This window comes from Lethenteron reissneri, chromosome 28, assembly GCF_015708825.2.
Source record: "Lethenteron reissneri isolate LAM-NWPU_2019-01 chromosome 28, ASM1570882v1, whole genome shotgun sequence".
NCBI classification, from domain to species: Eukaryota; Metazoa; Chordata; class Hyperoartia; order Petromyzontiformes; family Petromyzontidae; genus Lethenteron; species Lethenteron reissneri.
This window is the reverse complement of record NC_083806.1, coordinates 673,212-698,614: the sequence shown is the minus strand read 5'-3', so window position 1 is coordinate 698,614 and position 25,403 is coordinate 673,212. Positions and strand designations below refer to the sequence as shown.

General features: G+C 51.6%; 1 protein-coding gene across 1 annotated transcript in view; it reads left to right on the top strand.

Annotated features, from left to right (window-relative positions):
- The first annotated feature begins 20,981 nt into the window (after positions 1–20,981).
- LOC133348736 (nitric oxide synthase 1-like) overlaps positions 20,982–25,403 on the top strand; it is a 107,550-nt gene continuing 103,128 nt past the window's right edge. The window contains exon 1 of the mRNA XM_061561673.1: positions 20,982–20,999. The gene's annotated coding sequence lies outside the window, so the exon portion shown is untranslated. The remainder of the gene's footprint in view (positions 21,000–25,403) is intronic.

Genomic DNA, 25,403 nt, shown 5'->3' with positions numbered 1-25,403 from the left:
CCTGCGAATTAGCGTCGCCTTGAACAGGTTTATAGTAAATTTGTTGTGGCAAACGGCAGTAGCCTAGGAATTGTCTATAAAGTAAAAACAGAAATCCGCATAGGGGAGATGTGTTTTTCAGGCCCCATATTGGTCTCTTCGTCCCTAGCAGTACCATATTTATTGGGAACTGATTAAGTCGGCTACCCATTAAGATATTAATATACTAGGGCTGTATTGAGACGCTGTCGGGAAGAGGGATTTGCGGCATGACACGGAGACCGAAAAGGCCGCCAGAGTACATGCCCTGGTGAGAAAGTCGATGACGATTCCGCCGCTAGCACAGGTGTTGGTTCCCTTGCGATATCAATCACGCCAATCATAGTGTCACCATTGGGACCAACGATCAGTCGACATTAACTCACGGCGGCGGACACCATTTTAAAACAGAACCATCGATTGTGTATGCAAGTGTTGAACACATCAGAGCAGGCGATTACACTGCGAGAAAGGACAGTAATTGCACATATTTCCCCATCAAAAGAAATTCAAGAAGATGAAGTAGTAGCAGGGATACAGGAAGTGAAGGGTGGGGTAGGGTCTCCCTGGGTGGAGGAAATCGTTCAGCGGAACCGTGAGTTGACTCAAGGTCAAAGATACTTGCTTAAAAGTCTTCTTCATGAATTCGATATTTTCATTACGTGCCCATATTATCTGGGCTGCACTGACTTGATGAAGCACCACATTTGAATGGGGAATGCTCAACCAGTGAAACAGAACTTGTATAGAGTGGGACCGGCAGAAAAGGAGCAGATCCGTCGAGCTACAGACGAGATGGTAAAAGCAGAAATACTTTCGCCATCAACCAGCCCTTGGGGAGCACCAGTAGCACTGGTTAAAAAGCCAGATGGGTCCATGAGGTTTTGCGTGTATTTCCGATGACTAAAATAAAGTTACGATAGCGGACGCGTATCACCTGCCACGTATTGACGACTCACAAGATGCATTAGTGGGAGAAAAATATTTTACATTGGATCTTTCATGAGGATTGTGACAACTTCCCTTGTATTGGTACTCACTGTGCTTGCAACCTTCCAACGCCTCATGGAACTTGTACTGTCGGGCCCGCAATGGCAGATATGTTTGATTTAGTTAGACGTCATTGTTTTTCGTAGGTCGTTTGAGGAGCACCTTCTGAGGTTGAATCAAGTTTTCTTGAAAGTGCAAGCTGCCAGACTAAAATTGAAACCCTCAACATGCCATTTTGTGCAGGGTTCCATTAATATTTGGGTCATGTGGTCAGCGGGAAGGGGGTAGCAACAGACCCTGAGAAAACATCCACGGTTAATAATTGGTCGACACCCACTTCGGCACAGGAAGTGCGACGATTCCTAGGATTTGTTTCCTACTATCGAAGATTTGTACCCCGAATCGCTACAGTGGTGAAACCCTTGCACGCCATCATCACCAAAACGGGTGCGATTCCGGTGGGGGGAGGAAGACGAGTCGGCATTCCAAGCGCTTCATTCAAGGTTGACTAATGCTCCCCCACTAGCATATCCATTTTCTTACCACCGTTCATTTTAGATACTGATGCTAGTGATGTCGGTATAGGTGCTGTGGTGTCACGAATATAAGGGAAAACAGAAGTGATTGCGTATGGGAGTCGTGTGCTTTCCACCGCTGAACAGTGCTCCCGTGTGACTCGTGGATAACTTCTGGCAGTGGTAAAATTTGCCACGTTGTTTCGGCCCGACCGAGACGGCCACCGGTTTATCGCGTGGACCGATTATGCGGCATTGCAATTCTCGCTCAGAATGGATCAATCGTCGGGACAGATGGCGAGGTGGATTGAAAAACTCTAGGAGTACTTCTTCTTGGTTCTTTCGGTAAAGTCACGTAGAAGGAAAATAATAAAATAATAAAAATAAAACATAATATAATAATTCTCACGACGTTTCGGCCACAACGCAAGCAGCCGTCTTCAGGTGGAGAACAGGTCTGTCGAGAAGGCAGAAACGTCGTGAGAATTATTTTATTATGTTTTATTTTTATTATTTTATTATTTTCCTTCTACGTGACATTACCGAAAGAACCAAGTAGATGAATCACTGCAGTCACGAAAGCTTTACATCGAAAATCTAGGAGTACTCTTACGATGTCACAAACAGGAAGGGTATCCGTCGTAATGCTGACGCGTTATTAAGATTACCGTGCAAAGACCCATGTGCATGTACAATGGGGCCCTGTGTCAACCGACCCTCTCTAACTTTGCCTGGACAGGCGACGTCAATAAATGCAACAGTGCGGGAAAATTATGTACCGCCCATAGATTGTGATCTCGGGTCGATAAGGGCCGAATGGATTTAACTACAGTAAGATGATGGCTCACTGCAGTGCTTTGCTGCACAAGCAGCCGAATCCGCTAAAAATTGTCAAGCGGGGGCGCTATTTGTTAAATGGCGAGGCCTTTTGATGAGGTGGGACGCTAAGATACAGCGTCGTTGCCTGGTGGTGGTACCCACCTCCCTCCAATAACAGTTGTTATTAGAAGTGCACGCCGAACAACTTATGCACTTGGGCCACCGTAAAACATTGCTCACGCTGCAATCTCAATATTTTGGCCGGGTATATCTAAGGATGTGTGAGAGTGGGTTAATTGTTGTCAAGAGTGTGCAAGAAGGAAACCTTGCCAGCCTTATACAGCCCCCCCCCCTGCAGTCGATCACAGTGTCACGGGTAAACAAGCTGGCGGCGTTGGATATCATGGGTCCATTCCCTAAAACATCAAGGGGAAATAAATATTTGCTTGTTAGGACGGAGTATTGCCCATAAAATAGTTTTTTTTGGGTTAGATCACGTAAATATAAATGTGGTGTTAAACCAGCCACCACCCGACAGCCAATGTGTAAGGTTTGTCACGTAAAACAGAACACGCCAATTCGTTACTAGTACAGCACACCGCTGTGTTGGAGGGCAAATTCACGACATTTGCAATCTGAGTATGATGTTTTTGCCAGTAATTACAACGAGCTTCATCAGGTGACAGCCAAATTTTTGTTAAACTGACCGAGTATTGCACTCGTTGGCCCGTCGCATGGCCACAACCAGACCAGACGGCTGTGACTATAACAGATACCTTTCTCCATGGCTATGTATTGGACAAAAGCCCCCCTGAGAAACTGCTCACAGACCAGGGTCTAAATTTTGTATAATGTCTGTGATATCATGGGCACTAAGGAAATTTGAACTTCACCGTACCACCCTCAGTGATCACGGATGATCACACAGACTGGGACTTACACATCCCATGAGTCCTAGGGGCATACTGTAGAGCACCACATGTATCGACCGCGCTCTCCCCCTTTTTTTTGATGTACGGGAGGGACCCTGAGCCACCTATTGAGGACCAACTAGTGGCTTTTCCTGCTAAATCGGTTTTGTGGCCGGCCTCCCTCAGGCTGCCACTAGAAAGGCTGCGAGGAGCTCGCAAGGCAGCGATAGTGGAGTCTGGCAGATCGCAATCAGGGAACGAACGCGTGCGAAAGAGGACAGAAACGCCAATGTCTTTCGGGCAGGGAGATTGGGCCTGGTTACACTGTCCCCAGGTCCGGGTGGGCACGTCGGCTAAGCTGCACCATCCCTGGCAGGGCCCGGTAGAGATTGTCTAAATTCCTCGGCCACAAGGTGTATGCATCCAGATTGGACGACGGCGATGAGTGGGTTCATCCGAGCCGTCTGGAACGTTATAAGGAACCTCTGACACCAGGTGTCATTCAAGTTCAGAAGGGCCGGGCTCAGGGATGTCGTGACAAAATCCGGGGAAAAAAGGCATCCTCGGGAAAATGCTGCTCCGCACTCTCTTCCCCTCTTCTCAGGCACGACCACAAGGAGGATCGGCAGGATGGGGAAGGCCGACGGAGTCATGCGAGATAGTGCCGGGGAGCTTCGTCGCCGGGACCAACGTGTTTTTCTACCGCACACACACACATTGACGTGTTGCAGTAGATGATTGTGTATTGCTTCGTGTTGTAATGTTTACCCTTAAGAGGGTCATAACGCATTCCCTCCCTTGCTTCAAGGGCCTATGTTATGCGTTGACCTCAAGGTTAAATGTTAAGCACCCCATGTCCCCAGGAAAAATACCCTTGTGAGATCCCATAGTTCACTTGTGTTCAGTTCCCTATTGCAAAAATTAAGTTGTAGCTAGAACAGTTATGTTTTTCGACGGGTGGGGGGGTGGGTGATGTAGGGGGCTGTACAAGAGAAGGTTCAGGAAGGGCGAGTTGAGATGGTTGAAAACAGATGGCCGGAAGGAACTGTCACGTTATAATTAAGTGGGGGGCTCACTGTCTGATGGGGGGCGGGGCCGAGCGAGTATATAAGGGGGAGCGAGGCTCGCACTCGGCGCGCTTGCTTGGGGTCTAATCGACGACCAGAGGTGGATGACATTGGGGCCAACTGTTCTAAATCGACATCGTGGAAACCATCGGGGTGGACTGTTCAAGACTCAACATCGTGGAAACCAACGGGGTTGATTGTTCGAGACTCAATATAGTGGAAACCACCGGTGCTTAAGATAGCCATAGCCATAATCAGTGTAGCAGTCGTTATGCTCAAACTGTATATACTTCGAAGAAATAAAGCTCAACTCCCTTAAAAAATCATGTTTCCAAGAATCTTCTTGACACGTAAATGTTGTGAGATTAATCTGCAACAAAACTGGTAGTGCGCTTCCAGCAGGAAAACATTTGACACGTGACACTTTTATTACGTGACAATTTTATTAATTCAGTGTGCCACAAAATTTATTCTGAATCCGAATCTCGATTTAGACTGCAGGAGGAATCCGATGAGCTATGGACCTCTTTTTCACAGATGTCCAGTTTGGGCGGGTCAGCAAGTTACAACAGCAAGCAATAGAAAAACACGATACGAGTGCAAAATATACAATAGGTAAGCAAGCGATAAATAAAAATTGTAATCCATAATAGAGGTTTTTGGGTTAGATCGCGTAAATATATAAATGTGTCGTTAAAACCCGCCACCACCCGACAATCAACTAGTAAGGGTTGTCACGTAAACAGAAGATGCCAATTCGTCACTTGTACAGCACACCGGTGTGATGGAGAGCCACGCCACAACATTTACAGTTTGAGTACGACGTTTCGCCAGTAATTACAACTAGCTTTATCAGATTGTAAATTTTGACTTAAAACTTTCGTGACTGGAGGAATTCATGTTCTTGATTCTTTTGGTAAAGTCACGTAGATAGAAAAGGAAAATAAGAAAATAAAATAAAAAATAAAATAAAAGCTAAAAACCCACGACGTTTCGATGGCAACACAAGCGGTCTTCATCAGGCGGAGAAGACCGCTTGTGTTGTGATCGAAACGTCGTGGGTTATTTTAATAGTATTTTCTCTCTACGTGACTTTACCGAAAGAACCAAGAATACAGATTGTAAATGTTGTGGCTTGGCTCTCCAACACACTGGTGTTGCTGTACTAGTGACGAATTGACCACGTTCTGTTTATGTGACAACCCTTACTAGTTGGCTGTAGTGGCGGGTTTTAACGACGCATTTATATATTTACGCGATCTAATCCAAAAACTTCTATTATGGATGATATTGGTATCGAAAGCCAACGTGTTAAATATTATGTAAGTCTGATTAATCAGTAAAAATGTGTCACGTTGACAAAGACAAATAGTTCACTGCTTTAGCCCACCGGTGTGTTGAAGCCACAACATTTACAATTTGAGTACGACGTTTCGCTGGTAATTGCAACCAGCATCATCGGGCAATTCGCCAGAATGGTGAGGCTCTGCTGTCTCCCGTTCTTATATAGAGCAGCAGCAGGGTGACGTCATCATTAACTCATCAACTCATCAGGTGCAAAGATTCAAGGGGGGAGTGATTGTAATTATATACTAGATTAGTAATCAGGCTATTGTTACGATGCGAGTTGTAGATTAGTAATCATTTGGAATGGTTTTTTTTTTGTGTGATTATGCTACATTAGTAATCAGTTAGTGGTTGTTTCCCTTATAAGTAATTGCCCGATGATGCTGGTTGCAATTACCAGCGAAACGTCGTACTCAAATTGTAAATGTTGTGGCTTCAACACACCGGTGGGCTAAAGCAGTGAACTATTTGTCTTTGTCAACGTGACACATTTTTACTGATTGGCCGTGTCGGGTGGTGGAGGGTTACGACACATTTATAAATAAACGCGATCTAAACCCAAAAACGTTGATTATGAATAACATTGGTCGCGAAAGCCTACGTGTTAAACTGATTAATCAGGTTTGGGCATGGCAGCAAAAATAATAGAACAGTTCCAGACCACACCAGGAGAACGCACAGCCCCTCAATGAAATGACAAATCAACATTGAGCATTATCACACGACGTAACCAAAAGAAACCCATTGCGAATCACATTGGTCGTGAGAGGCTGCGTATACAAGCTGGAACGAATGCTGCTGCGCTGCCAATATGCTAATGAGGCATCTTATCTGATTTCGTTGAAAGGTGGATCGAGAAGCTGCCCCTAGCGAGGGGGGAGGTGACCCCCGACCCCCCCCATCGCCACCCTTCGTGCACCCCGGGGATGCTGCCGCTCTTTGCTTTGTTGGGGCTGCCCCAGGCACAGGCGTCGACTGGGAGAGCTCCGCGCCTGTGGTTCCTGCGGGCCTTGGGGCGCTGCGCCCAATCGATGATTTATGATTGACTCCAGATGGGACGGAGCCAAAACTACCGAAATTCTTTCCACCTCCTCCACTCCGTCTACTCACCATCTCCTCCTCACCCTGTCCACTCAACACCACCTCCTCCTCACCCTGTCCACTCACCACCTCCTCACCCTGTCCACTCACCACCTCCTCCTCACCCTGTCCACTCACCACCTCCTCCTCACCCTGTCCACTCACCTCCTCCTCACCCTGTCCACTCACCACCTCCTCCTCACCCTGTCCACTCACCACCTCCTCCTCACCCTGTCCACTCAAAACCTCCTCACCTTGTCCACTCACCACCATCTCCTCACCCTGTCCACTCACCACCACCTCCTCACCCTGTCCACTCACCACCTCCTCCTCACCCTGTCCACTCACCACCTCCTCCTCACCCTGTCCACTCACAACCTCCTCACCCTGTCCACTCACCACCACCTCCTCACCCTGTCCACTCACCACCTCCTCCTCACCCTGCCCACTCACCACCTCCTCCTCACCCTGTCCACTCACCACCTCCTCCTCACCCTGTCCACTCACCACCACCACCTCACCCTGTCCACTCACCGCTTCCTCCTCACCCTGTCCACTCACCTCCTCCTCCTCACCCTGTCCACTCACCACCTCCTCCTCACCCTGTCCACTCACCACCACCTCCTCACTCTGTCCACTCACCTCCTCCTCCTCACCCTGTCCACTCACCACCTCCTCCTCACCCTGTCCACTCACCTCCTCCTCCTCACCCTGTCCACTCACCTCCTCCTCCTCACCCTGTCCATTCACCAACTCCTCCTCACCCTGTCCACTCACCTCCTCCTCCTCACCCTGTCCACTCACCACCTCCTCCTCACCCTGTCCACTCACCTCCTCCTCACCCTGTCCACTCACCACCTCCTCCTCACCCTGTCCACTCACCACCTCCTCCTCACCCTGTCCACTCACCTCCTCCTCCTCACCCAGTCCACTCACCATCTCCTCACCCTGTCCACTCACCTCCTCCTCACCCTGTCCACTCACCACCTCCTCCTCACCCTGTCCACTCACCACCACCTCCTCACCCTGTCCACTCACCACCACCTCCTCACCCCGCCCACTCACCATCTCCTCACCCTGTCCACTCACCACCTCCTCCTCACCCTGTCCACTCACCACCTCCTCCTCACTCTGTCCACTCATCTCCTCCTCACCCTGTCCACTCACCACCTCCTCCTCACCCTGTCCACTCACCACCTCCTCACCCTGTACACTCACCACCACCTCATCACCCTGTCCACTCACCACCTCCTCCTCACCCTGTCCACTCAGAACCTCCTCACCCTGTCCACTCACCACCTCCTCACCCTGTACACTCACCACCACCTCCTCACCCTGTCCACTCACCACCTCCTCCTCACCCTGTCCACTCACCACCTCCTCACCCTGTCCACTCACCACCACCTCCTCACCCTGTCCAGTCACCACCACCTCACCCTGTACACTCACCACCTCCTCTTCACCCTGTCCACTCACCACCTCCTCCTCACCCTGTCCACTCACCACCTCCTCCTCACCCTGTCCACTCACCACCTCCTCCTCACCCTGTCCACTTACCACCACCTCCTCACCCTGTCCACTCACCGCCTCCTCCTCACCCTGTCCACTCACCTCCTCCTCCTCACCCTGTCCACTCACCACCTCCTCCTCACCCTGTCCACTCACCACCACCTCCTCACTCTGTCCACTCACCTCCTCCTCCTCACCCTGTCCACTCACCTCCTCCTCCTCACCCTGTCCACTCACCTCCTCCTCCTCACCCTGTCCACTCACCATCTCCTCACCCTGTCCACTCACCTCCTCCTCACCCTGTCCACTCACCACCTCCTCCTCACCCTGTCCACTCACCACCTCCTCCTCACCCTGTCCACTCACCACCTCCTCCTCACCCTGTCCACTCACCACCTCCTCCTCACTCTGTCCACTCATCTCCTCCTCACCCTGTCCACTCACCACCTCCTCCTCACCCTGTCCACTCACCACCTCCTCCTCACCCTGTCCACTCAGAACCTCCTCACCCTGTCCACTCACCACCTCCTCCTCACCCTGTCCACTCACCACCTCCTCACCCTGTACACTCACCACCACCTCCTCACCCTGTCCACTCACCACCTCCTCCTCACCCTGTCCACTCAGAACCTCCTCACCCTGTCCACTCACCACCTCCTCACCCTGTACACTCACCACCACCTCCTCACCCTGTCCACTCACCACCTCCTCCTCACCCTGTCCACTCACCACCTCCTCACCCTGTCCACTCACCACCACCTCCTCACCCTGTCCAGTCACCACCTCCTCACCCTGTACACTCACCACCTCCTCTTCACCCTGTCCACTCACCACCTCCTCCTCACCCTGTCCACTCACCACCTCCTCCTCACCCTGTCCACTCACCACCTCCTCCTCACCCTGTCCACTTACCACCACCTCCTCACCCTGTCCACTCACCGCCTCCTCCTCACCCTGTCCACTCACCTCCTCCTCCTCACCCTGTCCACTCACCACCTCCTCCTCACCCTGTCCACTCACCACCACCTCCTCACTCTGTCCACTCACCTCCTCCTCCTCACCCTGTCCACTCACCTCCTCCTCCTCACCCTGTCCACTCACCTCCTCCTCCTCACCCTGTCCACTCACCATCTCCTCACCCTGTCCACTCACCTCCTCCTCACCCTGTCCACTCACCACCTCCTCCTCACCCTGTCCACTCACCACCTCCTCCTCACCCTGTCCACTCACCACCTCCTCCTCACCCTGTCCACTCACCACCACTTCCTCACCCTGTCCACTCACCGACTCCTCCTCACCCTGTCCACTCACCTCCTCCTCCTCACCCTGTCCACTCACCACCTCCTCCTCACCCTGTCCACTCACCACCACCTCCTCACTCTGTCCACTCACCTCCTCCTCCTCACCTGTCCACTCACCTCCTCCTCCTCACCCTGTCCACTCACCACCTCCTCCTCACCCTGTCCACTCATCTCCTCCTCCTCACCCTGTCCACTCACCTCCTCCTCCTCACCCTGTCCACTCACCACCTCCTCCTCACCCTGTCCACTCAAAACCTCCTCACCCTGTCCACTCACCACCTCCTCCTCACCCTGTCCACTCACCACCTCCTCCTCACCCTGTCCACTCACCACCACCACCTCCTCACCCTGTCCACTCACCACCACCTCCTCACCCTGTCCACTCACCACCTCCTCACCCTGTACACTCACCACCTCCTCCTCACCCTGTCCACTCACCACCTACTCCTCACCCTGTCCACTCACCACCTCCTCCTCACCCTGTCCACTCACCACCTCCTCCTCACCCTGTCCACTCACCACCACCTCCTCACCCTGTCCACTCACCGCCTCCTCCTCACCCTGTCCACTCACCTCCTCCTCCTCACCCTGTCCACTCACCACCTCCTCCTCACCCTGTCCACTCACCACCTCCTCCTCACCCTGTCCACTCACCTCCTCCTCCTCACCCTGTCCACTCACCAACTCCTCACCCTGTCCACTCACCTCCTCCTCACCCTGTCCACTCACCACCTCCTCCTCACCCTGTCCACTCACCACCACCTCCTCACCCTGTCCACTCACCACCACCTACTCACCCCGCCCACTCACCATCTCCTCACCCTGTCCACTCACCACCTCCTCCTCACCCTGTCCACTCACCACCTCCTCCTCACCCTGTCCACTCAGAACCTCCTCACCCTGTCCACTAACCACCTCCTCCTCACCCTGTCCACTCACCACCTCCTCCTCACCCTGTCCACTCACCACCTCCTCCTCACCCTGTCCACTCAGAACCTCCTCACCCTGTCCACTCACCACCTCCTCCTCACCCTGTCCACTCACCACCTCCTCACCCTGTACACTCACCACCACCTCCTCACCTTGTCCACTCACCACCTCCTCCTCACCCTGTCCACTCAGAACCTCCTCACCCTGTCCACTCACCACCTCCTCACCCTGTACACTCACCACCACCTCCTCACCCTGTCCACTCACCACCTCCTCCTCACCCTGTCCACTCACCACCTCCTCACCCTGTCCACTCACCACCACCTCCTCACCCTGTCCAGTCACCACCTCCTCACCCTGTACACTCACCACCTCCTCTTCACCCTGTCCACTCACCACCTCCTCCTCACCCTGTCCACTCACCACCTCCTCCTCACCCTGTCCACTCACCACCTCCTCCTCACCCTGTCCACTTACCACCACCTCCTCACCCTGTCCACTCACCGCCTCCTCCTCACCCTGTCCACTCACCTCCTCCTCCTCACCCTGTCCACTCACCACCTCCTCCTCACCCTGTCCACTCACCACCACCTCCTCACTCTGTCCACTCACCTCCTCCTCCTCACCCTGTCCACTCACCTCCTCCTCCTCACCCTGTCCACTCACCTCCTCCTCCTCACCCTGTCCACTCACCATCTCCTCACCCTGTCCACTCACCTCCTCCTCACCCTGTCCACTCACCACCTCCTCCTCACCCTGTCCACTCACCACCTCCTCCTCACCCTGTCCACTCACCACCTCCTCCTCACCCTGTCCACTCACCACCACTTCCTCACCCTGTCCACTCACCGACTCCTCCTCACCCTGTCCACTCACCTCCTCCTCCTCACCCTGTCCACTCACCACCTCCTCCTCACCCTGTCCACTCACCACCACCTCCTCACTCTGTCCACTCACCTCCTCCTCCTCACCTGTCCACTCACCTCCTCCTCCTCACCCTGTCCACTCACCACCTCCTCCTCACCCTGTCCACTCATCTCCTCCTCCTCACCCTGTCCACTCACCTCCTCCTCCTCACCCTGTCCACTCACCACCTCCTCCTCACCCTGTCCACTCAAAACCTCCTCACCCTGTCCACTCACCACCTCCTCCTCACCCTGTCCACTCACCACCTCCTCCTCACCCTGTCCACTCACCACCACCACCTCCTCACCCTGTCCACTCACCACCACCTCCTCACCCTGTCCACTCACCACCTCCTCACCCTGTCCACTCACCACCTCCTCACCCTGTACACTCACCACCTCCTCCTCACCCTGTCCACTCACCACCTCCTCCTCACCCTGTCCACTCACCACCTCCTCCTCACCCTGTCCACTCACCACCTCCTCCTCACCCTGTCCACTCACCACCACCTCCTCACCCTGTCCACTCACCGCCTCCTCCTCACCCTGTCCACTCACCTCCTCCTCCTCACCCTGTCCACTCACCACCTCCTCCTCACCCTGTCCACTCACCACCTCCTCCTCACCCTGTCCACTCACCTCCTCCTCCTCACCCTGTCCACTCACCAACTCCTCACCCTGTCCACTCACCTCCTCCTCGCCCTGTCCACTCACCACCTCCTCCTCACCCTGTCCACTCACCACCACCTCCTCACCCTGTCCACTCACCACCACCTACTCACCCCGCCCACTCACCATCTCCTCACCCTGTCCACTCACCACCTCTTCCTCACCCTGTACACTCACCACCACCTCCTCACTCTGTCCACTCACCTCCTCACCCTGTCCACTCACCTTCTCCTCCTCACCCTGTCCACTCACCTCCTCCTCCTCACCCTGTCCACTCACCACCTCCTCCTCACCCTGTCCACTCACCACCACCTCCTCACTCTGTCCACTCAGCTCTTCCTCCTCACCCTGTCCACTCACCACCTCTTCACCCTGTCCACTCACCATCTCCTCCTCACCCTCTCCACTCATCTCCTCCTCCTCACCCTGTCCACTCACCTCCTCCTCACCCTGTCCACTCACTACCTCCTCCTCACCCTGTCCACTCACCACCTCCTCCTCACCCTGCCCACTCACCCCCTCCTCACCCTGTCCACTCACCTCCTCCTCACCCTGTCCACTCACCACCTCCTCCTCACCCTGTCCACTCACCACCTCCTCCTCCTCACCCTGTCCACTCAAAACCTCCTCACCCTGTCCACTCACCACCACCTCCTCACCCTGTCCACTCACCTCCTCCTCACCCTGTCCACTCACCACCTCCTCCTCACCCTGTCCACTCACCTCCTCCTCCTCACCCAGTCCACTCACCACCTCCTCCTCACCCTGTCCACTCACCACCTCCTCCTCACCCTGTCCACTCACCACCTCCTCCTCACCCTGTCCACTCACCACCTCCTCCTCACCCTGTCCACTCACCACCTCCTCCTCACCCTGTCCACTCAAAACCTCCTCACCCTGTCCACTCACCACCACCTCCTCACCCTGTCCACTCACCACCTCCTCACCCTGTCCACTCACCACCTCCTCCTCACCCTGTCCACTCACCACCTCCTCCTCACCCTGTCCACTCACCACCTCTTCCTCACCCTGTACACTCACCACCACCTCCTCACTCTGTCCACTCACCTCCTCACCCTGTCCACTCACCTTCTCCTCCTCACCCTGTCCACTCACCTCCTCCTCCTCACCCTGTCCACTCACCACCTCCTCCTCACCCTGTCCACTCACCACCACCTCCTCACTCTGTCCACTCAGCTCTTCCTCCTCACCCTGTCCACTCACCACCTCTTCACCCTGTCCACTCACCATCTCCTCCTCACCCTCTCCACTCATCTCCTCCTCCTCACCCTGTCCACTCACCTCCTCCTCACCCTGTCCACTCACTACCTCCTCCTCACCCTGTCCACTCACCACCTCCTCCTCACCCTGCCCACTCACCCCCTCCTCACCCTGTCCACTCACCTCCTCCTCACCCTGTCCACTCACCACCTCCTCCACTCCCTGTCCACTCATCACCACCTCCTCACCCTGTCCACTCACCACCACCTCCTCACCCTGTCCACTCACCTCCTCCTCCTTGCCCTGTCCACTCACCACCTCCTCCTCACCCTGTCCACTCACCACCACCTCCTCATCCTGTCCACTCACCTCCTCCTCACCCTGTCCACTCACCTCCTTCTCACCCTGTCCACTCACCACCACCTCCTCACCCTGTCCACTCACCACCACCTCCTCACCTTGTCCACTCACCACCTCCTCCACTCCCTGTCCACTCACCACCACCTCCTCAACATGTCCACTCACCTCCTCCTCCTCACCCTGTCCACTCACCACCTCCTTCTCACCCTCTCCACTCATCTCCTCCTCCTCACCCTGTCCACTCACCTCCTCCTCACCCTGTCCACTCACCACTTCCTGCTCACCCTGTCCACTCACCACCTCCTCCTCACCCTGTCCACTCACCTCCTCCTCCTCACCCTGTCTACTCACCACCTCCTCCTCACCCTGTCCACTCACCTCCTCCTCACCCTGTCCACTCACCTCCTCCTCACCCTGTCCACTCACCACCTCCTCCTCACCTTGTCCACTCACCACCTCCTCTACTCCCTGTCCACTCACCACCTCCTCACCCGGTCCACTCACCACCTCCTCACCCTGTCCACTCACCACCACCTCTTCACCCTGTCCACTCACCACCTCCTCACCCGGTCCACTCACCACCTCCTCACCCTGTCCACTCACCACCTCCTCACCCTGTCCACTCACCACCTCCTCCACTCCCTGTCCACTCACCACCTCCTCACCCTGTCCACTCACCACCTCCTCCACTCCCTGTCCACTCACCATCTCCTCACCCTGTCCACTCACCACCTCCTCACCCGGTCCACTCACCACCTCCTCACCCTGTCCACTCACCACCTCCTCCACTGCCTGTCCACTCACCACCTCCTCACCCTGTCCACTCACCACCTCCTCACCCGGTCCATTCACCACCTCCTCACCCTGTCCACTCACCACCTCCTCCACTGCCTGTCCACTCACCACCTCCTCACCCTGTGCACTCACCTCCTCCTCACCCTGTCCATTCACCTTCTCCTCCTCACCCTGTCCACTCACCTCCTCCTCCACTCCCTGTCCACTCACCACCTCCTCCTCACCCTGTCCACTCACCACCACCTCCTCACCTTGTCCACTCACCTCCTCCTCACCCTGTCCACTCACCTCCTCCTCCACTCCCTGTCCACTCACCTCCTCCTCACCCTGTCCACTCACCTCCTCCTCCACTCCCTGTCCACTCACCACCTCCTCCTCACCCTGTCCACTCAACACCTCCTCCTCACCCTGTCCACTCACCTACTCATCCTCACCCTGTCCACTCACCTCCTCCTCACCCTGTCCACTCACCACCTCCTCCACTCCCTGTCCACTCACCACCACCTCCTCACCCTTACTCGCCAGCTACATACCCCATATACTCACCGCATACACGCCTTCATAGGTCTCGGTAACAGAACTTACCCCAGCAGTCTATAATCACGCTAAATGGGGGGTAATTGCGCCTTGTTGTGAGCTTCGGGGTACGACAGGGATGTCCTCTGGCCCCGACATTACCGAATATCTTCTTTGACCAAGTGGTTTGAGAAGCATTCATGGCATGTAGCAATAGAGCTTCCATCTGATACAAGACACGAGGTGGCTGATTGATATAAGGGAGCGATCAGAGGATGTCAATCAATGTTATGTATCCTGGCGATCTGGTAATTGCTGGTCACTGAGAAGAATTTGGAGACACTTGCTAAACCTGTATAGGGCTATTAAGAGATTGGGCCTTACAATTAGCCCCAAAATACAGCAGCTGCCTCTGGGCAGTCCGTGCTATCGATCACTCCACCGCCTCCACTCTCCATGGTGAAGAGGCTGGAGGAGTTCCTCTACCTGGGTAGTGGGTTGGCTTGGCAGCGCTGCATTCAATTTGCGACAATTAGAACCATGCAGGCTGACCTGAATGGTTTGTATGAGGAGCTCTCAGGTCCTAGAAAGTTCTGGACACAATCCCATCAGCGAGCTCCTCTGGCAGGCGAGGCTGCGTTGTCTGGATCATGTAGCCCGCATCCCCAAGCAGCTTCTGTTTGGCTGGATAGAAGGGGCCTCAACTAACACAGAAACACAAGATTGAAAAAAATCAGCCGGAGTTTGTGTTGGCCACACCACCTCCTCGTGCGCCGTGGCAGCGTTAATTGGTTCTTGCTAATTGCATTTTCCCCAACAGGGTATAAAGACTATTGTGGATCTTTGTCTTTACTGTTGCATAGGTTGTAGTGGTCTTATTCTTCTTCGTATGGCTGGAGCAGCAGTTATAGTTTGATGTTGAGGTTAGCAAATCCATTCAACGGCTTCATGTGAGGCAGAGTGCATAGTTGTGATGTCATCGAGGACGGATCTCTTAGGGCAGGAGTTCAGTACGTGGGCATGAGTTCATACCTGTCAACAAACACGGTTTACCCGAATTTTGTAAAGGCAAATTTAGTTTTCAGGTTCATACGGCGTACAGCCGTTTCACTATAGGCTTTGTAGAATGAACGTTGAGCTTTATAAAGGCATGGGGTGACCAATACGTTCTGAATTGGGTCTGTAATAAGGCAGGCACTGATAAGTGGTTGACAGGTTTGTGAGTTCAGTACGTGGGCGATTGTCTAACTTGGGTGGCCACAGTCACAATTTGGACTGCTCATGTTTCACTTGCGTAGCAAGGTGCCACATCTCCACTGGCCTGTCCTCAAGCGGTTAAGGGTTGTCCAATATTTGCGAGGTCGGTTGAACCCTAGGGTGACTTCACCGCTCAGGGTCAGTTACCAGGTCGCAATTGGTGACGTTTGCAGTCAACCAGGAGTTGCGTCAGTCGGGGCTGCGGGATTTCAGACGTGTGTCCGTTGGGGGGGGATTTTGAGGTGGTTTGTCAGTAGGAGTGCTTCGTTGGCTGATAGCCGGTGGTGTTCTTTTAGGAGATGTTTTCCCTGTAGACGTCTGGAGGTTCAATTTAGGCAAGTACAGGAAGCCCCTCGCTGCGTGTTCGGATTGTTCCACAACCTGTTTAGCACGACGTCCGACGTTTCGCTCCACGTACTGAGAGCTCAGGTTTCTGAACTGAGAAACTCGAAAACGGATCAGAGATCTTTGTCGCGAGCGCGTGTTTTTTTTATTGTGTGCATGAATTTGTGTATTATGCTGGGCTCCTGGACCCGGCGACCTGAGTTCGATTCCCGCTCACGGCCAACACCAATGACGATTATCTGAACCAGTTTTGGGCCTCCCCTAGGTCGACTTAGCCTCAAATGAATACCTGGTGCGGTATGTAAAAGCATCGCCACTGGGGAGACAAATTCGGTAGGGCGTGGTGCTGCCCAACCCACCTCCTCGTGTGCCTTGCGAGCCTTCATAGGTGCTCGCTAACAGCACTTGCCCCAACAGTCTATACAGGGGATGTTTGTTTCGGTATATGCGTGTGTGCTGTACGTGTGTGTAAGATCTCCCTTTTATCTCACGGTGGAATAGTTCGGGATAAAACGAATTGTCAAGTGGGCGCGCATTCGCCTCGCCCCTCCCCTCACCCATCTCGCCTCGCCCCCCCCCTCACCCATCTCGCCTCGCCCCCCCCCTCACCCATCTCGCCTCGCCCCTCCCCTCACCCATCTCGCCTCACAGCCGCGGCGAGGCAGGGCAATGAACACGTGAAGCGCCGCGTCTCTCTCCGGCGTCTGTGCACCCCCCCTTCCACCACCCTTATTAGGGCCCTTAAGAGTAATTATTGGCGACAGCTGCGTGGCCCGCGCCTCCTAATTGAAGCCCGCGCGCGCCGCTGTCGTTCAGCCCCATTCAATTACGCGGCTGCACGCCCATTGTGCGAGACTGTTCCTACACGAGCTGGCCGAAGCAGGCCGGCATGTGGGAGCCGCTGCTGCGGTGGATGCACGTGGGTTTGGCTATGTTCTCATTTGGCGGTATTCGCAAAGCGAGCGGAATATACGCCAAGACGCGCACATGCTAAATCAAATGCGTCGGTGCTCAGAATATCGCCACTTGTGTTTAATAATAAGACATCAATATTTTAGTCGATGCGTCTTATTCGGGGGCAGTGGCGCAGTTATTAGCGCGCTGTGCTCCGAGCCCGGCCATCTGAGTTGGATTTCCGAACCTATCCCGAGTTCTTGAACATTCCCCGACCAGCAAAATCAAATGTGGTGAAACAACTACAATGATAAATGCGGTGTTGGTAGACATGCATCCAGTAGTGGATTTTCAAAGGTCTGTACATGATTATTTTGACGTATTATTTTGAAAGTCGTAGTTGGTAGTCGGCAACACTGACTGACCGACCTCGCGATTGGTTTCCAATTCGCCACCATTCCACACACCTGATGATTGCTAAACAAGAGGGCGGACCGTCCTTTGGGTGGTGGCTCCAGCCTCTTTACCTTTATTCAAGTCCCCCCACATCTCCCTGCAAACAGTACACCCCTATCGATTGTATCATTTTGATACGGGATTCGGGTAATGCGTCGTGCTATTGTGATATCCAGCGCCGGGGGCAGATACGTTATTGTTGTTGGACATAAACAGTAATTGGCTTTCCAATGACAACTCGTTCGTTATGATTGGCGGAGTGCTTTAGGAGGCGTTCTTCGGAAGCGCGCGCGGATGAGCCGCGTGTGGCCCAGCGGCTTTCTCAATGGCCTCGAGAAGCCACGAGCCCCGACTCATGGTTCACTCGCCCGTACCACCTCGAGCTGACGTCACATTTTTGCGGGATCCAATGGCTTTACATGGTTAGCAACAGTGACCAGGTCGCTCCTGAAACAACACATTCCTGCGGAGGGAGCTGGTAGGAACGTTGGGTTGCTCGGTCAATGGCCAGGGTCAATGGCAGCGTGGTGTATTCCGCAAATATGCCCGACTGTGAGGGCGGGAACAAGCCGGCGTGAGTAGGTTAAAGGTTGAGTTTTATAAGGGCACCACGGGGTGACCAGCCCCTCCCCTCCCCACCCAGCCCCACCCCTCCCACCCCCCACCCAGCCCCACCCAGCCCCTCCCTGCACGACGGACGGACGGACGGACACAATAATGTGGGCTGGTGTAAACTGGAGGTTCCTACCAGTATAAGGTATAAGGTAATACGTCAGTGGGCTTTGCCTGGTATGATCGGCATGGTTTAGTTTTATATTTGTATATTTTTGGGCGATTTGTTTGCCTTTACTTTGCACTACTATCGTGTTTTTGCATTTTTGTTGTAACGCTCTTACCCGCCCTACTGGACATCTGTGGAAAAAAGAGCGTTATAGCTGAATTATGTGATACGTATCTGAAACGAGTGGGGGCTATCAAGTAATTCGCGTGTATAAAGCCATGTAAACATTTGTACTGCTCAAGCAGCGCCTCTCAAATGGGTTTCCAATGTGGCCCCATTTTACACAATTCATACCACCCATCAACGACGATAATTTAACATATCAAGTAACATAATACGTTGAATATTGTTTTTGCTTAAGTTTGGTTTTGTAGAACAACAAATATGAAAACACGTTTTGATTACGAAATGATTAAGTCATTAGTTGATGGACTCGCGAGGTCTATTGGTCACATGGGCTTGAGACACGCAGCACAGGTTCGCAAATCTGGCGGCACATCTGGCCTTAGCTGTGGCATCCAGAGTCGGTCTGTAACTCAGACCTGATCCAAACGCGTGCGCTCAATCCGGGTTCACACGTGCACAATACGTGCTTGCAAAGGGCACCCACCAGACGTCTGGAAGACTAGCTCAGGAATGTGTTCCATGCAAAGAGCGGATTGCATGATATATCAATGAGCTTTTCGATCTCAACTGGTGGCAGATCCATTGTTTCAGGCTAGCATTGAACTGGGGTTTGTATTCAAACGTTGTCGTGTCCAGATCAGGGAAACAGGTTGCGAAGTGTGCTTCCAGGTGGCTGAGGTGGCCAGTCATCACCTGACTAAGGAGGCACTGGTCGCTACTCAAAGTGGACGGTTTAAAACGATCGTGGAAGAATCGACACTCGGCTCACTTCAACGTTGCACATGGCAGGCGCTTAGAAGGGAAGGAAAACAAACTAAACATACGCAGTTCAGTTTTGTATCCTTCCCCCGTACCTACAATTAGCACGGTCACTGGCGGAGCCAGTGGGGGGGGGGTGGCACGTGCCCTCCCAATGATCCGATCGAAATTTGGGATTTCTAACGGATCATTGAGGTTTATTAGTAATAAATCGGCATTTTGCGACCCCCACTGCCACTGTGTAGCATATTATTATGTGCCAGGGACTCTTTGAGATGACAGGACAATAGTCTGAGTCCATAATTGGCAATAAGTAACGGCAAAGCAGTTATAAGTGACTCAGAATTGTGCGCAGTTGCGTGTACGTTACACGACTTCCCTGAAGGCAAACACCTTCAGCGAGCGCGATGCCGATCACAAGCGGTTCGAATTCGACCCTCGATCGATGGCTGCGCCATCGCCGCAACACGCGTCGAATAAAAAGCAAGGGACAAGTCCTTACTAACAATTCCTATCATTTTTCATTGCTGGAGGGGCTGCCCCCCTACCTGAAAATCCTGGCTCCGCCATTGAGCACGGTTGGCTGCGTACAGTGCAAACGAAGTTCAACATTTATACAAACCAGTGCAGATGTGCCTTCAGAAGGGTTCACGTTTCGCAAGCATAGGGAGGACATAACTGTGATCGAGAAGACCTGGATCTTCGTAGTGACAGGCCAGGTAGCTTCCACACAGCGTTACGCAGTTGATGAAAATATAATGCCACTCGACTGATTCGGTTTGAAACATTCAGGTTTAGCTGGCTATAATCCGTCCTGGGTTTAACCAAACTGAATTGTGCGAGGCTGCGTTGGCTAGACTGCGTTGGCTGGGCTACGTAGCCCGTGTGCCCACAGATGCCGCATGCCCAAGCAGCCTCTGTTTGGCTGGATAGAGGGGGGCTAAACGGGCATGGCATGGGCTGACGAGGAGGAGGCAGTGAACAACCCACAGACTGTGTGTGCCCGTGTGAAAGAATGTGGGTGTTGCCTGGATCGGTTTTGAATAAGAGTTTTTGCTGTAGGGCAAGAAAAACATATTGCATGCTTTGATACATGTTTGCCTTGTTATATAATGCAAATAGTTTCACCGGCAAACGTACCAAGGCAATAAACAGGAATAATAAGTATGTAAGGGTAGTCGAAAGGTGAACTAATTATATAATTATTGCTGTCCGGAATTGTTAATGTACTGCACTCCATGGCACTCACTTTTCGAGTTTTCTCGACCTTTACGGCATACCGAACAAAAAACTCACCGTGGGCCCAGGGGGGAGGAGCTGATAGAAAATTCAAAATCGCTTTCTTTTGCTGGTCTGAGCGAGGTGGCGGTGGAGGCTGGATCGTCCACTGAATGGCACGAAGAGTCCGTCTGACCCAGCTTGTGAACAGTGAGGTTCTTCTCTATCCTATAATTCCGCAGCACACCAGTTGCAAAGCACTGACGTACATTCTTTTCGGCGGCATCAGTAGTCTCCTGCACTGTGCAACACCCTTCTTACTAGAACTGCACCGTGTGGCCCAGAGTGATCAATGTGTAACTGGTCATGAGAAAACATTTAAAAACATAAATTAGAAAAACTAATTATCACCAGGCACCGTAGTGTTAATTCCAGTCTCCATTTCATATTGCCCACTCCATCTCTGTGATCTTTCTATTTATGTCCTACGAAGAAGGGCCATTGCCCGAAATGTAACCTCTTGTATAATTGTCCTCTTAAGTCCACAGTATCATTAACAAATGTGAGTTTTGTTTGGAAATTTTTCAATTAAATATCCCAGTGAGGCTGTGGGCCAATGGAACTGTAGTTTGGCAGGCTGCACAGTGGTAATAATAATACGAGTTTTGACTTATTTATCCAGGAAAGTTACACTGAGACATCGGATTCTTTTTAAGAATGTCCTACATTGGGTTTTTATTTTAATATGTTTTCAGCCAAATAATGAGTGGGAGGAAACTTCAGCACTCGGAGAAAACGCTTGTGCGTGAGGGGGCAACACTCTATCCCCTACAGTGGAAACAAATGGCGATTAATCCATCTGGCCTTTGCAGCTGATTGGCTCACAAGTGACAACATCACATTTATACCTCTATTTAAGTGTAATTACTGGCAAAACGTCGTACTCGAATTGTAAATCGTAATGAATTGGCATGTTTTATTTACGTGACAAACCTTACTAATTGGCTGTGTCGGGCGGTGGTGGTTTTAACGACACATTTATATTTTCAAGATCTAACCCAAAAACCGATTGTATCTTGTAGGACTGGCGGGTAATGTTTTGTCATCGTTTAGATCCTATCTTTCAAATACATTTCAAGATGTTACAACTGTTCTTCACCGAAAATGAAATGTGGCGTTCCATAAGGTTCCGCTCTTGGTCCAATGTTGTTCTCCCTCTGCGCGCACCGTTTGGGTGGTGTTATCTAGAGACATGGGCTCAATGTTCACTGCTATGCAGATACATTTCAATTATATTAGTATCTACTGAACCAGGTGACACCTCATTCGGAAATATCATCACTATCTGGCCTATTGTAAACAATGGATGTCAAATCAGTCGACTATTGTTAAATGCTAATAAAACGGAGGTTATGATTTGGGATTAAGTCATATATTAAACATACTTTCCCATATGTTCTTGCAATTGACAGCTTCCCACTTAAGTTGAGGTCTGAAATGACAAATCCAGGTGTCATTTTTCATCCAGATCTCTCATACGAACTTTATATCGGGGAAAAAAACACCTCACTTGTTTTGATTCATCTAATACATGTCTCTAATTTAAGACACTTTGTTTATGAGGAATATGCAGAGAGATTGATACTTCGTGCGTTCATAACATCCAGGCTTGAAGCATTGTGCCGGTTTCTGGTATTCCCAGATATGGGTTATCCCAATTGCACAACTTGTGAGATTTGTTTTAACAATAATCAGAAGACATGGTCATATTACACCGGTATTGATATCCCTACATTGGCTTCTCTTAACGTTTAGGGTCGATGTTAAAGTTATGCGTATTCGTTACAAAATATGAATTGGTTTGGCTCCTTTATATTTAAATGCTATTCTGATTCCATATATTCCAAGCCGACCACTGCGACCCTCAAGGACGCAGGATTGCTCGCTAAGGTCCATAAGGTTTTGCACAAGAACACACAAAGGTGGCCCATCACTTTGGTAAAGGCCCCTGCCCCCCCTTCCCAACGAATGATGGAATTGGCTTCCGAATTCACACGCGAAGCACCAACCTGTCGCGCCGTGTGAGACCACACACTTGTGTGATAATATATATCGCTTTCAGACTGGAGTGTATACTCTTAGTTCTTTCGGTAAAGTCACGTAGGTAAAAAATTTAATTAAAATTAATACAAATAAAATAAAAATCACGACGTTTCGTAGGCAACACAAGTCTCCGTCATCAGGTGGGACCGTCACAGCCAGATTTGCTGCATCAAGTGAGGCAGGGATTCAAGATGCAAGCTCTTAAATACAAGTTAAGGGGGAGGAGAGGGGGGGGCTTATCAGAATGTGGTAGCCAATGAATGGAATGTATCGGGAGGGGGGGGGGGCTAAAAGAGGGCACGAGGTGCTCGTAGGCGTCGACGACGTGGACGTGTTTGTGTGCAAGTCATTGTTGTTGCACATGATAACGTATTGAAAGGGGGGGGGGAGGCTAAAAGAGAGCACGGGGTGCAAGTGTACGTGGACATGCCTGTGCACAAGCACCTGTTGATGCACATGATAGAAAAGAACGAAAATGCCCATGTTTATACCAGTGTTGGCTGACAATAAAGAGAGTACTGTTAAACACTGGGGATGTTAACACTCGGTAAAGTAAAATAGTGCCTGTCAGATAAGATGGTCCAAAAATGTATAGTTAAATCTTTTTTACATGGTTAATAACATCTTTCCAATGATTACTAAGTTTGTACCCATCATCACGGTTGAAATTATGTCTGTGTTTGTATATCTGAATGGCTTCGTGTACAAACCTTTGATGGTAGCCAGAGGGTTTGCAGAGCACCTTAGTCTCGGAAAAAAACAATATCATGAGAGCCCACCGCGTTGTAGCAATGATCGGCAACGTCGGAAGACTCAATTTTGCCGTGTTTCAAATCTGACTTGTGCTCGCGGACACGATCAGAGACATGACGTTTCGTTTCCCCAATGTAACAGTCACCACAGCTGCAACTCAGTTTATAGACTCCAGGGTATTGCAAGTCAGGGATGACATCCTTCACAGATGGAATTAGATCACGGATTTTATGTACTGTACTGAATCGGACTTGGATCTTATGTTTGTTTAGAATTTTGGAGATTTTTTTGGTCACGCCTGCTATATATGGCAACGTGATAGTTTTGATCGGAGTTTCAAGTGGTTGTTTCTGTATGGTGGGAGAAACAGCTTGGCGGATGGTGCGTTCAGAGTATCCATTCATCCTGAGGGCCCGATGTACATGTCTTAATTCACTGGCCAGGTGGTGTTGGTCAGAAATGCCATGAGCTCTGTGGTATAGCGTTTTGATGAGAGAATTCTTTTGAGATGGGTGGTGGTGGGAATCTGGTTTCAAGTAGCAATCTGTGTGGGTGGCTTTCCTGTAGACAGAATGTCCCAAGGATCCGTCAGGTCTCCTCTCAAACACAATATCTAAAAATGGTAGTTTGCCATCTTTCTCCACTTCAATGGTGAATCTGATGGATGGGTGTCTGGAATTGATGTGGTCCAAGAAGTGGTTCAATGCTGGGAGGCCATGTGGCCAAATGACGAAAGTGTCATCCACATACCTCTTCCACAGGGAAGGACGCAGGGTGGATGTCTGGATGGCGCCTGATTCAAACTTTTCCATGAACACGTTGGCTATCACTGGTGACAAGGGGGAGCCCATAGGGGTACCCTCATTGTGTTTGTAAAAGGTGTCATTCCAGGTAAAATAAGTGTTGGTGAGGCAATGCCTTACCAGCGCAGGTACATCCGAATTCAAGTGTGTTTGCCCTGTATCGTTTTGCATTTACATTGATCTCTGTAAAGAATTTTAATTTATTTAGTTGCTATATAATTATTGACTATTGTTTATTGCCGTTGAATGTTTGAAATGCCTTACAATTTGTTTTTGTAAAAGGGCGCCATACCAAATAAAGATTGACTGTGCCAGCAACATTTATAAATGTAATACAAATGAGTTTCATTTGAATACAAATTAGTTGATTATGGAAGGAATTGTTTGTTACTCAATAGCTATAAAAAAAAATAGGTATGTATTCGCATGCCAATTTTAAAACTGTTCGTCGGGAAACCTTTTTTAAATGTAATTCTCATCAGACTCCATGGCATAAAGCAAAGTCCCCAACTCATGACCCATGCTATCCCTCTTTCTCTCGATGTGTTATGAAAAAGGAACATTTCCCAAAATGTTGCCGATATACGTTTCTATTTTAAGGCAACAGTGTGGCGAGATGTTGACTCCCAGAGTCGGGCGAGCCGCTGAGATTCAGAGACATTTGAGGGCCGCGTGAGCCCAGGGACGACTCCGATCGACGCAAGGTCACCGCGAGCGCTCCAGAAGGCGAGGGTCGACGCAGGGGGACTCCGCCAAATGGCGCGGAGCTCGCGCTGAGCGCCCGGGCGCCTCTCGAGCCCAGTTCCATAGCCGCATGTGGAGACGATCGCATCCGTTGTGGAGACTTCATCCTCGTCAGCGTGATCAATCCAATGCTGGATAACGGCCTTCTCCTCAAGGCGTTCCCGTATCTCAAGATCGTGCGACGTGACGATCCACCTTGCACCTGCACACG